At 42.4% G+C, this 14557-nt stretch overlaps 1 protein-coding gene across 1 annotated transcript in view; it reads left to right on the top strand.

Annotated features, from left to right (window-relative positions):
- The window catches only part of SHISA9 (shisa family member 9), a 495309-nt gene that overhangs the window by 382018 nt on the left and 98734 nt on the right, over positions 1–14557 (top strand). The gene's annotated exons all lie outside the window — the stretch shown is intronic.

Genomic DNA, 14557 nt, shown 5'->3' with positions numbered 1-14557 from the left:
TAACTGCCATATGCTTTTGGTTGGAACCCCCCCCCCGGGACTCCAGGCTGAACTTCCTGTGTTTGGGCTTCAGTCCTAAGTCTGTGTATAAGATGGGGGAAAATGTGCTCTTGAGCTTTTTTAAGCACAAATAAAACATAGAAAACTTCATTTTTTTTTAAACAAAGTATATTAGAACTATTTTTTATTTACCATAAAAGGGCAATAGCAAAAGTTAGTTTTAATGAGAGTTACCATTTAAGGGTTTTCCCCTTAACACTCCCTGCATCTAGCTTTGTACTGCTTTTTGAGGATTAAAGTGAATACCCGGAAAACCCCTTCTACCTTATTTCTTTAATCAGAACCAATTTGACCAAGAGTTGGATGATCTGAATTCCCGAATCATAAGGATATTATCATAGTGGATAAGTCAATATGGGAATACATCTTTCTAGCCCTATGTAGTCTGAATACACAATAGTCAAGGTAATATCATGAAATATAAGTAAATAGATATGGGTAGCTCACAGAAAAAATATGCAAGGTTAAATGGGCACTGTCACCAACTTTATTTTTTGATATGTTATAGTACTTATGTACTACAACATATCTCTAATATACTTTTATTATTTATTTTTTTTCATTAAAAAGGTTTAATTTACATTTAAAAAACGGCCACTGAAAAAGGACTGATTTTGGAGTGGCAGTCAGTTAGGCTGCACTCGCTCCCTGCCTGTCAATCAGACAGGCGGGAGCGAGCGCATTGGCTGGGAGGCCACTCCTCCTGCACATCGCCGCCGCCGCCCCGTTGCCGCCACTGTCCCTGCATGCCCGCTGCCGGACTCTGGAGTAACTGCAAGTGTAATGAGGGCACGGGGTATGCGGGGCGGGGGGGGGGAGGAGGGAACGGGCTAGTGCCGTAGCGGGGGGGGGGGGGGGGGGGGTTGGGGAACGGGCTAGCAAAAAAAAAAAATAGGATGGTGGGAGCTACCCTTTAACTGAGATATTCTCACACCCAAAGAGAATCAGTAAAGAAAAGGTTATGCAAAAAATGGATTACTCAGTCCTCAGCATAACCACTTCAAAAAAGACTGTACAGTGGATATGTGGTCTAGACCACATATCCACTGTACAGTCTTTTTTGGAGTGGTTATGCTGAGGACTGAGTAATCCATTTTTTGAATATCCTGAAATGTTTCACTTACTTTTGTGGAGTAAGGGATGCATTATGGTCAGAATAAAGCTAAGGAGTCACAAATGAGCTTTATTTAGAAAAGCTGAGGAACAGCTATAATCTGGTTCTGACTATGTCTGTATTTTTTTCAATACATATTGTATTTATGAGATCCAATAGACACTAAATATATGAGACTTATTTTGGCTGCCGTCTCTTATGCTGATATTTCTGCTTTCTTAATTTACTAGCCCGTTTTGCAATCCCATTTCTCATTACAATATACACATTGGCAGAATGGACTTGCAGAATGGATAGCAGCTCAGCCTCATTAACCTTATGATGATATGCATTGTCTTTCATCTTCTTATCATTAGGATCTGGGGGGGAAGGTTGGACCCCCATTGATGGCCTGTTCTAAGGATAGGCCATCAGTTTGTGTTCCTTGTGCTCCTTAAACTGCAACACACAATGGTCCACATTTATCATTGCAGTGCAAGTGAAGCATTTTTTTACACCTTTTTTTTTGTGTGCTGATAACGTGTAGGAGCACCAAATTTATTAAAAGGTAAAAGAGCTTTGATAAATTTTGTGCAGGTCCACATTTTCTGAAATTTCTGTCTACACCAAAAAAATACGCCAGGTCTGGGCTGGTGTAGTTTTAGAGACTTTTCAGTGGCTTTGTGCCTTTTTTTGCTCCTTTTTACAAAAAGGGGAAATGATAAATCCCTTCCATATCATGTCTATTGCCAAAATCAGTGGATTGCAACTCAAAATCAGCAGAAATGTGTAAACAAAAAGGGGCAAAAAAAGGTGCAAAAAACCCTGCTTGTGCCTTTTTTGCCCCTTTTTTAGACACAAAAAACTGTCTAAAGACAATGATATATGTGGGCCAATATGTATTCCCAAATGTTTTCTTTGGATCAGAATAATTGTCTGGTCATAGCAGGTTGACTGCCGTATTACAAACATTCTCCAAATTTTTGTAGACATTCTTGAAAATATGGAGAGAGCAGCTCTCTGTGGTGTAAAATAATTCACTTTGCTCATCATGTTTAATGAGTACATGTTAATCTTTTTCACAAATTTATTTAAATATATTCTTATGCGTTCCCTGCACTTTTCAAGTTGAAAAATAAATAAATAAAATGATTTCGAAAATCATCATTTTAGCAATTTAAAGTATGCTTGTGCTCGGCAGATAATTCATGTGGAAAAATACATGCCTGAGTAACAAGTTAACTTCATAAAAGGGAGACATGTCCTTAAGAAATCTTTCAAGGAACATCAACCGTCAAGAAGTTTATAGGGACATTCAATCAGCACCAAATCTGCATGTCCTACTTTCCCACCTCTTTTGTCTTACATGGAATATTAATTCTGTGTACCTTCATTTATTGAAATGTGGCGCTACAGTTCAGGGTTGTGCTTTTAGCAGTCTACAATAACTGTACAGCACAACCACTATAATCATGTTTGCTAATAATGTATCTCTTTCAAATTTTTTTGTGCTCATTTTTACCGATAAATAACGATAGTTAAAGTACAAGTCTTCTACTGGACATACTGTTTTACTACCTTCTGGAATGATTCCCTTACAAAATGGATTAACAGCATTAGGATATGGCCGCATGTCATAGGAATGCTGCACATTTTCCACAGTAGAACATCTATAGCATTTCTACAGCGATTCCCACAGTGGTAAATCCAAATCAAATCATGGTGTGTACAGCAGGGAGGGAACTCCTGTTTCTAATGAACTAGCAGAGGACTTCCTAGTCTTCCTACCTAAATCTTTTGGGAAAGGAAAAGAAACAATGATGCTATCATCTTCATATCCCATCCTCATATACCAACCCCATATCCCATCTTCATATCCAGTCCTAATATCTCAACCTCATGTGTCCTCATATGCTGTCCACATACAGTATCTTGTCCTCATATCCCATCCTCATATGCAAACCTTATATATCTAGTCCACATATCTCGACCTCACATCATGCCCTAATATCTCATTCTCATATTATATCCTCATATCTCGTTCTCCTATCCCGACCTAATATCCCATGCTCAAATTTCATCCTCAGGTGGGGCTGAGCTGTGATGAAGAGATTGTAGGCCGAAAATAGAAGGAGGCATGGCTTGCAGGAGGGAGTGTGGTTTGCAAGCCAGGCCAAAAATAGATAGATGTGGCTTGTGGGAAGAGTGTGGCTTGCAAGCCAGACCAATACTTTAACCCGGAGAAGGGGAAGTTGTGGAGTAAGGTGGGGCTAACTTGTGATGAAGAGTTTGTCGTTGAAGACCTGTATCTGGCCAAAAATGGTGTTTTTGACCTTGAGTCAAAACAAAAAAAAGTGCAGAAATGGAACGTGGCTTACTGGAAGGGCATAGCTTGCATAAGGGATGTAGCTTGCAAGCTGGATGAGCACACTCAGAGATGCAGAGCAGAGCTTGTGAAGTAAGGTACTTGCATGGGACTATTAAATGGTTACTCCTCTCCCCAGCATTCGGAACATTTAGTTCCGTGCACCGGAAGCGGGCTTTTGGGGTCGCCATGTCCTCTCTTGATGTCACGATCCCCCCCTTGTAATGTCACGCTCCACCCCCTCAATGCAAGTCTATAGGAGGGGGTGTGACATCTGTCATGCCCCCTCCCATAGACTTGCATCGAGGGGGCAGAGCGAGACATCATAAAGGTCGAGGTGTGCCATCCCAGGGGTGGGGTGGTGGGCGTAGTGACCCCCGAAGCCTGATTTACAGCACTCGGAACTAAAAGTCTTAATGTTCAGAAAGCTGGGGAGTGGAGTACCCCTTTAACTGTGCTATATTTTTAGTTGACATATAAGTAACATGTGTACCAAGTTTCATCAAAGTATCTTCGGCGATCTGAAAATATGCTGAATACACACACATATAGTTGTATATATATATATATATATACACATATATATACAGTATATATATATATATATATATATATAATTATTGTTTATAGTTTCTGCTCGATCCAATTGACTGAATAAATAAATATTAATATGAAAATAATTTTATTGCGAAACAAATTGCACATGTCTTGTGTTGTGCGCCAAAGAAGTGAGGCAGATTTAGAAATCTCAGAATATTAAATGTGGCGGCAAACATGCATTTGACCTAAACACACTAATTTATTAGGTTTTCAAGGCTTCATGTCGGCCTCGTCTCATTCTGCCCTAATTTCTGGTGCAAACGGGTAGTGATTTTGTCAAAAAGGATGTGTGCCAAAATTTAGGCTCAAAATAAACTGATCCCAGTGAAAAGCAGAGTTGCCATCTGATCAGCTATTTCCCAATATACAATGCGATTAAGCTGTATTTAGTGATCATAGCTTCGTTATATAGAGGCAATGCTGAAAACCAGAGAAATAGCAAAACATTAAAAAGGAAAGATCAGGTAAGATTAACTAGCAGATACTAAGTGGTGCATGGGTACATTTTTAAGGCCATAACTGATCTTCCTTTTTAGAGAGAACCTTTCATATTGTACATGCAGTTTTATCTGTTTGCAGCATGGAAAAAGATGAGCTGAACAGAGGAGTATATATTGTTTTGTGGGTAAAGATTTAGCATAACTATTTTGTAGTTTATATCCCTTATAAGTAGTCCAGTGGGTGGTCCTAGACAATGATTGACAGCTATCTCTGTATGCACAGTCATACAGGAAAGGCTGTCAGTCACTGAATAGGACCACCCACTTGACTTATTACCAGTAATTTAAAGCATACCTATAATTTGCAAAAACATTTTGTATAATGTAGATAATAACATTATATGAATATTTGTAATATACATTGATTAACAAATGTGTCTATTTGTAGATGGAAAATGCTGCCTTGTCCCTGCATCTATTGCCTGTGTGTTCCGGCTGGGACAAAGCTTGGGCACAGAGCTTAGTGTACAGAGCCTTGCTTGACCTCAGTACACAGAACCCTGCTTGTCTTCAGTGTAGAGAGCCCTGCTTGTCCTCAGTGCACAGACCCCTGCTTGTCCTCAGTGTACAGGGGCCTGCTTGTCCTCAGTGTACAGAGCCCTGCTTGTCCTCAGTGCACAGAGCCCTGCTTGTCCTCAGTGTACAGAGCCCTGCTTGTCCTCAGTGTACAGAGCCCTGCTTGTCCTCAGTGTAAAGAGCCCTGCTTGTCCTCAGTGTACAGAACCCTGCTTGTCCTCAGTGTACAGAGTCCTGCTTGTCCTCAGTGTACACAGCCCTGCTTGTCCTCAGTGTACAGAGCCCTGCTTGTCCTCAGTGTATAGAGCCATGCTTGTCCTCAGTATACAGAGCCCTGCTTGTCCTCAGTGCACAGAGCCCTGCTTGTCCTCACTGTACAGAGCCCTGCTTTGCCTCAGTGCACAGAGCCCTGCTTGTTCTCAGTGCACAGAGCCCCGCTTGTTCTCAGTGCACAGAGCCCCGCTTGTCCTCACTGTATAGAGCCCTGCTTGTCCTCAGTGCACAGAACCCTGATTGTCCTCAGTGCACAGAGCCCTGCTTGTCCTCAGTACACAGAGCCCTGCTTGTCCTCACTGCACAGAGCCCTACTTGTCCTCAGTGTACAGAACCCTGCTTGTCATCAGTGTACACAGCCTTGCTTGTCCTCAGTGTACAGAGCCCCGCTTGTTCTCAGTGCACAGAGCCCCACTTGTCCTCACTGTACAGAGCCCTGCTTGTCCTCCGTGCACAGAACCCTGATTGTCCTCAGTGCACAGAGCCCTGCTTGTCCTCAGTGTACAGTGCCCTGCTTGTCCTCAGTGCACAGAGCCCTGCTTGTCCTCACTGTACAGAGCCCTGCTTGTCCTCAGTGCACAGAGCCCTGCTTGTCCTCACTGTACAGAGCCCTGCTTGGACTCAGTGCACAGAGCCCTGCTTGTCCTCAGTGCACAGAGCCCCGCTTGTTCTCAGTGCACAGAGCCCCGCTTGTCCTCACTGTACAGAGCCCTGCTTGACCTCAGTGCACAGAACCCTGATTGTCCTCAGTGCATAGAGCCCTGCTTGTCCTCAGTGCACAGAGCCCCGCTTGTTCTCAGTGCACAGAGCCCCGCTTGTCCTCACTGTACAGAGCCCTGCTTGTCCTCAGTGCACAGAACCCTGATTGTCCTCAGTGCACAGAGCCCTGCTTGTCCTTAGTACACAGAGCCCTGCTTGTCCTCAGTGCACAGAGCCCCGCTTGTGCTCACTGTACAGAGCCCTGCTTGGCCTCAGTGCACAGAGCCCTGCTTGTCCTCAGTGCACAGAGCCCCGCTTGTTCTCAGTGCACAGAGCCCCACTTGTCCTCACTGTACAGAGCCCTGCTTGTCCTCCGTGCACAGAACCCTGATTGTCCTCAGTACCCAGAGCCGTGCTTGTCCTCACTGCACAGAGCCCTGCTTGTCCTCACTGCACAGAGTCCTGCTTGTCCTCAGTGTACAGAGCCCTGCTTGTCCTCAGTGTACAGAACCCTGCTTGTCCTCAGTGTACAGAGCCCTGCTTGTCCTCAGTGTATAGAGCCCTGCTTGTCCTCAGTGTACAGAGCCCTGCTTGTCCTCACTGCACAGAGCCCTGCTTGTCCTCACTGTACAGAGCCCTGATTGTCCTCAGTGCACAGAGCCCTGCTTGTCCTCACTGTACAGAGCCCTGCTTGGCCTCAGTGCACAGAGCCCTGCTTGTCCTCAGTGCACAGAGCCCCGCTTGTTCTCAGTGCACAGAGCCCCGCTTGTCCTCACTGTACAGAGCCCTGCTTGTCCTCAGTGCACAGAACCCTGATTGTCCTCAGTGCACAGAGCCCTGCTTGTCCTCAGTACACAGAGCCCTGCTTGTCCTCACTGCACAGAGCCCTGCTTGTCCTCAGTGAACAGAGCCCTGCTTGTCCTCAGTGCACAGAACCCTGATTGTCCTCAGTGCACAGAGCCCTGCTTGTCCTCACTGCACAGAGCCCTGCTTGTCCTCACTGCACAGAGTCCTGCTTGTCCTCAGTGTACAGAGCCCTGCTTGTCCTCTGTGTACAGAGCCCTGCTTGTCCTCAGTGCACAGAACCCTGATTGTCCTCAGTGCATAGAGCCCTGCTTGTCTTCAGTGCACAGAGCCCTGCTTGTCCTCACTGCACAGACCCCTGCTTGTCCTCAGTGTACAGGGCCCTGCTTGTCCTCAGTGCACAGAGCTCAGCTTGTCCTCAGTGTACAGGGCCCTGCTTGTCTTCTCACACTTTGTATTTTGTCATTGCATAGAAACACACAGGCAATAGCTGCAGGGACAAGACAATTATTATCATCTACATTATATAAGAAGTTTCTGCAAATGACTGTACCCATTTAAATAAATACAATACAAGATTTAAATAAATACAATACAAGATATGCTGAATCAGCTCCTTCTGCTTTATAACAGCCCGCCTGCAGATCAGACACCTTGTTTATTGTGACAGGTTGCCTTTAAGATCATTTTTTCTGCAGATGTCTTTCCCAGTGTTTCTTAATGTACTACGGAAGTGATGGATGCATTCCCTGGAGTGTGAATGAGTTAATTTCTTAGTACTGTATTGAATTGACTCCTCTGCTTGTAGTTATCGACTTGCACTTTGATAGATCTTGCTTTCTGCTTTACAAACTTGTCTTAAAATATTCATGTAAAAGTTTCACTTGAAATTGTCTCTACTTAGAGCTGAATCTCTGTCATTATGACCTGAAATGTTACTGCGGAAAGAAGCGGAAGCATTGGCAACTATATACAAGCTTAATAAATTATTAGACACAAAACCAAAACAAGACAATCTCCGAAGCCAGAGGCTTTCCTTTAAGAAGGTTTAAATCCTCCGTACTGCAGAAACTCCAAGTTGGAAATCTCTCCAGAGATTGTCCCCATTTAAAAAGGAATTAGTCATGTTATTATTATTTTTTTCCTAGACTGAAAAAAAAGGGGAATCACAATTTAATAAATTCTCTTTACTGCCACAATATTCAGCTCGACTTTAGGTCCATAAATAAAAAAAAGATTCTTACAGTGTTTTTTTTTTTTTTAGATAAATGTCCTTTTATTCTGTATATCCCTGGGGTCCAAAACATTTTTTAAACATTCAAAATAATTGACAAAAATATTTCAAAGCTAGTTAGTCCCACTGCTGCAAGGATTTCTGACATGATTCCAATGTATATAAAAAAAAAATGATTAAAAAATATCCAACCGTTCTGTTCTGTGTCCACAGCACCTAAGCAGACCTAGGTGTTTCCATTGTTACAGATTGCAAATAAACCCTGCATAGTTTGATACAGCAGTAATACCACCTTTTCTACTTTCCTACCTCAGTGTTGTCCAAACAGTGTGTCTCCAGCTGTTGCAAAACTACTACTCCCAGCATGCCTGGACAGCCTTAAGCGGTTGGGCATGCTGGGAGTTGTAGTTGTGCAACAGCTGGAGACACTCAGTTCGGAAAACACTGTTCTACCTCTTAGTAGCATACATTTGGTAAGTTACAAAGATCATACTATGCGTGTTTTTTCTGCAATCACTATGGAAACACATAGGTCTGCATTGGAGCTATGTACACAAATCAGTAAGGCTATGTTCACACAGCAGACTTTCCACGATAAATTCCAATGGAAAACTCCACAGCAGCAGAGTCTGCGCTGGAATTAGAAATCCGGTGTCTATGAGACAGAGCATTTATAAAGCGGTTCTAGCGCTGGCCTTTTCTGCCGGCGCTCCGTTGTCGGGGCAATGACATTGCTCATGTGAACATAGCCTAAGGGAGTGTTTATTTATTTTTGCTTCAGTTTTTATTTAAAGACAGTGGTGCAGTAAAACATGTCTGGGAAAGTAAACATACCCCTTGTAAAATCTTACCGAACAGCTCTATTTGATACTGTGTTATTTTATTTTTCATGTTTTTTTTTTGTTTTTTTTGCAAAATGGATTTTTATTTGCAGAAGGGAAATTCCCAATAACAGTTTAAAAATTATAGTTTTATTAAGAAGGAAGGCTACATGCATTAGGCTATGTGCACACACAGTTTTAAGTCCCATTTCCTTGCCTGCAGCCAACTTTTCTTAAATAATAGCTAACTAGAAAGCCAACACTTTTTTAATTTTATTTTTTTTATTTGCCTTTTTTGCATGTTTTGTGTTGTCCAGACAGATTTGTCAAATGCTATAGTCAGGTTATATAAAACATTAGTTGATGAAGTAGGGGGGAGAGAAAAGTTCTCCCTTCTTCTTTGCTGCTGCATAACCACAACTCCCATCATGTCTTTGGCTGACTGGGCATAGGATATGGGGATAGGAGTTGTAGTTTTGCAACAGCTGCAGAGTCACATTCTGAGCAATGTGTCCCCAACCCGTGGCTTTACAGCTGCTACAAAACTACAGCTCCCATCATGTCCAGACAGCCAAAGATTACCTTCGAGTAATCCTCCAATTCCTACCTAAGGCTATGTTCACATGGTGGAATTTCTGCTATTCCGCACAGATTTTTTTGCAGCTTTGCGGAGTTTGAGCCGAATTTAAACGGAATTCTGGCAGAATTTCTGTGCACTCAAAACACAGAATTCTGCTGAAATTCAAAGCCCCATTGCATTTCACCCTCAGCACTGCAAAAGTGTTGTACAGGTCTTTAAATTTTGCGGAATGGGGATTTTCTGCGGCGAATGTCCGCCAAGAAAATTCCACTGTGTGAGTGGGACAGAGGAATCCCATTGAACATAATGGGGGAGATTTATCAAAACCCATCCATAGGAAGTTGCTGAGTTGCCCATAGCAACCAATCAGATTGCTTCTTTCATTTTTCAGAGGCCTTTTCAAAAATGAAAGAAGCGATCTGATTGGTTGCTATAGGCAACTCAGCACCTTTTCCTCATGACAGGTTTTGATAAATCTCCCCCCAATGTGCTTTACATTTCGGCGGAATTTCATCAGAATTCTCCTGCAGAATTCAGCACAAGAATTCCGCCATGTAAACATAGCCTTAAAGGGGTACTCCGGTGGTCAACGTGTTTTTCCGTTTTTGACTTACCCTATTTGTTTTGTTTCATTTCTATTCTTGTTGTTTAGCCTACTCTATTTCTGTTCTTTGTTGTCTTTTTATCCCCCACTTTGTTTTCCTATATTTGCTTCTATTTCCTGTTTCTTGCTGTGCTGAAAACTACAAATCCCACCATGCCACATGCCTTGCTGGTTTGGGGCGGCTCCTTTTTTTTTTGTTTGTTTGTTTGTTCCGCCCTTTACCCACCCTATTATTTTCCAGGGTCAGCCCCCTTATACACAGCACACTAATATAATCAGCCTTGGTTGGGATACACTGGCATACACACACACAAAAGGGACTACAACTCCCAGCATGTGATTCAGGAGTCTTCAGTCTGTGGCATAACACCAGCATGCTGCCTCTGTAGTCTCCTGGGGGTTGTAGTTCACCACACCTCTATAGGGCATACACCAGTGTTTCCCAACCAGGTGGCCTCCAGTTGTTGTAAAACTACAACTCCCAGCATGCCCTGACAGCCTTTGGGCATGCTAGGAGTTGTAGTTTTGCAACAGCTGGAGGCACACTGGTTGGTTCCCAACCAGTGTACCTCCAGCTGTTGCAAATCTACAACTCCCAGCATGCCCAAAGTCTGTCAGGGCATGCTGGGAGTTGTAGTTTTGCAACAGCGGGAGGCACACTGGTTTGTAAACACTAGCATACACACACACAACAGGGACTACAACTCCCAGCATGTGTCATTCAGGAGACCCCCCCTCCCCCTTCACATATAGAGATCATTCCCAGTATGAGATTTATTCCCCTGCAGTCCATGCATCCCCAGCCTGTGCACCTTGTCATCCTCCCCTTCAGATAACACTTATCTTCTCTGTGAGGTCCTTCTCCTGTGCAGACCTATGTCCTTAGAATACAGAGCAGGGGGAGGGGAGGAGCTGTGTACTCAGCTGGATGAGATGAGGGGGCGTGGCTTATTCCTCTCATGCAGACAGAGAAAAAAAAAGCTGTGACATCTTGTCCACAACAGACTCAGAACTGTGGACAACAGTAAAAGAAAACCCTCTGAACTACAGAACTTACTGCCTAACAAACAAAGAAAAACGCACACATGCTGCCAAAACATATAACACATGTATATTGCAATAAAACAAAACTTACAAAGAAGATGCCATATAGTCAAAAAAAATTACCACCGGAGTACCCCTTTAATGGAAAATCCTGACTAAATATATCACATGTGAATAATGCCGCAAATTGGAGCACTTGACAAACCAACCAAATACACTACCGTAGCAAAGTAGTAAACATTTTAAATCTGACAGAATATAAAAGAAAAAAACTAAATGTGTAGGAATTTCAAAAACCTGACAATCTAAGTAAATCAATGTCAATAATGTGTGCATTGCCAGACAGTTTACCATTGAGTTCAAATTAACTCAAATACTGGAATAGAAAGTACACTTTTTGAGCATTCTTTGTACAATAAAATGACCGAATAGTGTTTTTCTTTTGGTACAAAATAAATGAAAATGAGGTGTGAATATGGCCTTAGTGTGTTATAGAATATTTAGAAAACCTGTTTCATAAGAAAATGAGTTTAAAAAAAAAAAATTTAACAGTGGCAGACCAGGTGGCATGTATTATCTTCTGGTCCCTGTACTATTGTAGTTCTGATTCCATCTGGGTCCTCTCTGATCTCCTTTTCCTGGTTTCCTTTTGACATACAGAAAATGTCCATTCACTTGCTTAGGCGGGTCACCCCTACACTCAGTGATTTAATTAAATGTGTGGTAAATTGGCACTGTCAGATCCAAAAAAACTTTAATATGTTGTTATTGATGTTTTTATGAATATTTAATAAAGAAAACAGCTCCTTAAAATCCCACCACTAGGGTTCCCCATACCTACTGGGACACTAACCAGTTCTTCAGCAGCAACAGCTTGTCCATGAGTCATAGACAAGAGATGACTCATTGACAAGGCAGCATGAGCAGACACACCAATAACCTCCCACCACCACAAGGGAGGACTCACCCCCTTCCCCTGAGAGGATTTCTAACAACTGAGCTAATGAAAAGAGGTATTTTTATAATAAATATAGGTGATAGAGGCATAAAAATGAGATGTACATGGTCAGGATCAGGTACTGAGTAACATTTTTTTTTGTGGGATCTGGCAGGCACACTTTAACCCCTTAATGACGCAGAACGTATATTTACGTCCTGCGCCAGCTCCCACAATATATAATGCGGGGTCCCTCGGTAACCCCCCCGTTATGTCGGGTCGGTCTCGGCAGCTATCAACGGCCGGGACCTGTGACTAATACCAGACATCACTGATCGTGGTGATGCCTGGTATTAAACGGGTACTCCGGCGCTAAGACATCTTATCTAGGATAAGATGCCTGATCGCGGGGGTCCCACCGGTGGGAACCCCCATGATCTTGCACATAGCACCCCATTAGAATCAGTCCCGGAGCATGTTCGCTCGTGGTCTGATTACTGGTGATCACGGGGACGGAGCATTGTGACATCACGGCTCCGCCCCCGTGTGATGTCACGCTCCGCCCCCTCAATGCAAGCCTATGGGAGGGGGATAAGATGTCTTAGCGCTGGAGTACCCCTTTAACCCCTCAGATGCGTTGATCAAAGTTGACCGCCGTGTCTAAAGTGAAACTAAAAGCTTCCCGACAGCTCAGTTGGGCTGATTGGGACAACCGCAGTAATACCGCGGTGTCCCGTTCAGCTGGAACGCATCAGGAGGGTCCCTTACCTGCCTCCTGCGTGTCCGTACGATTGGTTGCTCCAAGCCTGAGATCCAGGCTTGAGAAATCGATTGCTGATAACACTGATCAATGCAATTCAATGGCATAGCATTGGTCAGTGTATTGAATCAATGTACTGCATGTTATAGTCCCATATGGGGCTATAACATTGCAAAGTAAAGTGCAAACAAAAGTTAATAAATGTGATTTAACCCCTACCTTAATAAAAGTTAGAATCACCCCCCTTTTCCCATAAAAAAAAAAACTATGTTTATGTGGTATCTCCCCTTGCATAAATGTCCAAACTATAAAAAGATATAATTAATTAAACCACATGGTCAATGGCGTACATGCAAGAAAATAGCTTATTTTTGGTCACTTTTTATACCATAAAAATATGAATAAAAAGCGATCAAAAAGTTAGATCAAAACAAAAATGGTACCAATAAAAACTTCAGATCATGGTGCAGAATATGCCCTGTATGTGGAAAAATTAAAAAGTTATAGGGGTCAGAAGAGGACATTTTTAAACGTGTTAATTTTTGTGCATGTTGTTATGGTTTTTCCAAAAGTAAGACAAAATCAAACCTATATTGTAGGGTATCATTTTAATTGTACGGAGCTTAATTGTCACGATACTCCGGCCCCGTGGTCACCACCCGGCTGTTTGTGAGCTGGCACCGTGGCGTGCAGCTCAAACAGGTGGGTGGCGAATACAAGATTGCGGGGGTCCCCAGCGGCGGGACCCCCGTGGTGAGACATCTTATCCCCTATCCTTTGGATAGGGGATAAGATGTCTCAGGGCCGGAGTACCCCTTTAAGGGGTTAAAAAGTGAGGAGGTAAAAATGAAAGCGCAAATACGGAAAAACCCTGAGTCCTTAAGGGGTTAAGATCACAAGAAAACAGCAACACAGGATAGCAACAACACCAGATTGCGGGGAATTAAATTTAAATTTTGCCCCTTTTTAGAAATAAAATGATCACAAAGGATAAGCTCTTTAAAACATATATTGTTAGTTTAGAATTTACAAGTTATACTGTGCTTCAAAAGTGAATCTTTTGAGGAAGCCGCCACATTATTCAACCACATTAGGTACATTGGATTTTATTTTTATTTGATTACAAGTTATTGGATTCGCTAGAGGAACAAGATTGTAACCAGGTGTTCATCATTGACTATTAGGCAAGTAACCTTATGGCTATTAAGAGCTATTTTACTGCTCCAAAGGATAGACGGAGAAAAAGGTAATGTGCAATGATTTACTCTAACAGTTCAGGGAACTAATGCTCAATGTAATTAATTTGCTTGGGAAAGCAGTGTGATTTCCTTATTTAATGTCATGCGAATTAATAGACTAAATAGATTAATGTGCAATTAGTTGGTACATTTTTTTTTTTTTAAATCCTTAGTAAATCTTGGCAACCTATAACTATATTATATTATATTTTCTCACCATATAGTCATTTCTAAGAGCAACTTCTAAAGGCTTTTTGTTCTAGATCAATATAAACAACTGCTCCACAGGCTACTATATTTTCAACATACAATGGTCTTTTCTGGACCATTGTAACTTGAAACGATACTTAAAGGGATATTCCAGGATTTTTTTTTTTTATTTGACTATGCTACAGGGGCTGTAAAGTTAGTGTAGTCCATAATATAGTA

This window comes from Hyla sarda, chromosome 8 (genome assembly GCF_029499605.1).
Source record: "Hyla sarda isolate aHylSar1 chromosome 8, aHylSar1.hap1, whole genome shotgun sequence".
NCBI classification, from domain to species: domain Eukaryota; kingdom Metazoa; phylum Chordata; class Amphibia; order Anura; family Hylidae; genus Hyla; species Hyla sarda.
The sequence above is the reverse complement of the archived record's forward strand: the minus strand, read 5'-3'. Positions and strand labels throughout refer to the sequence as shown.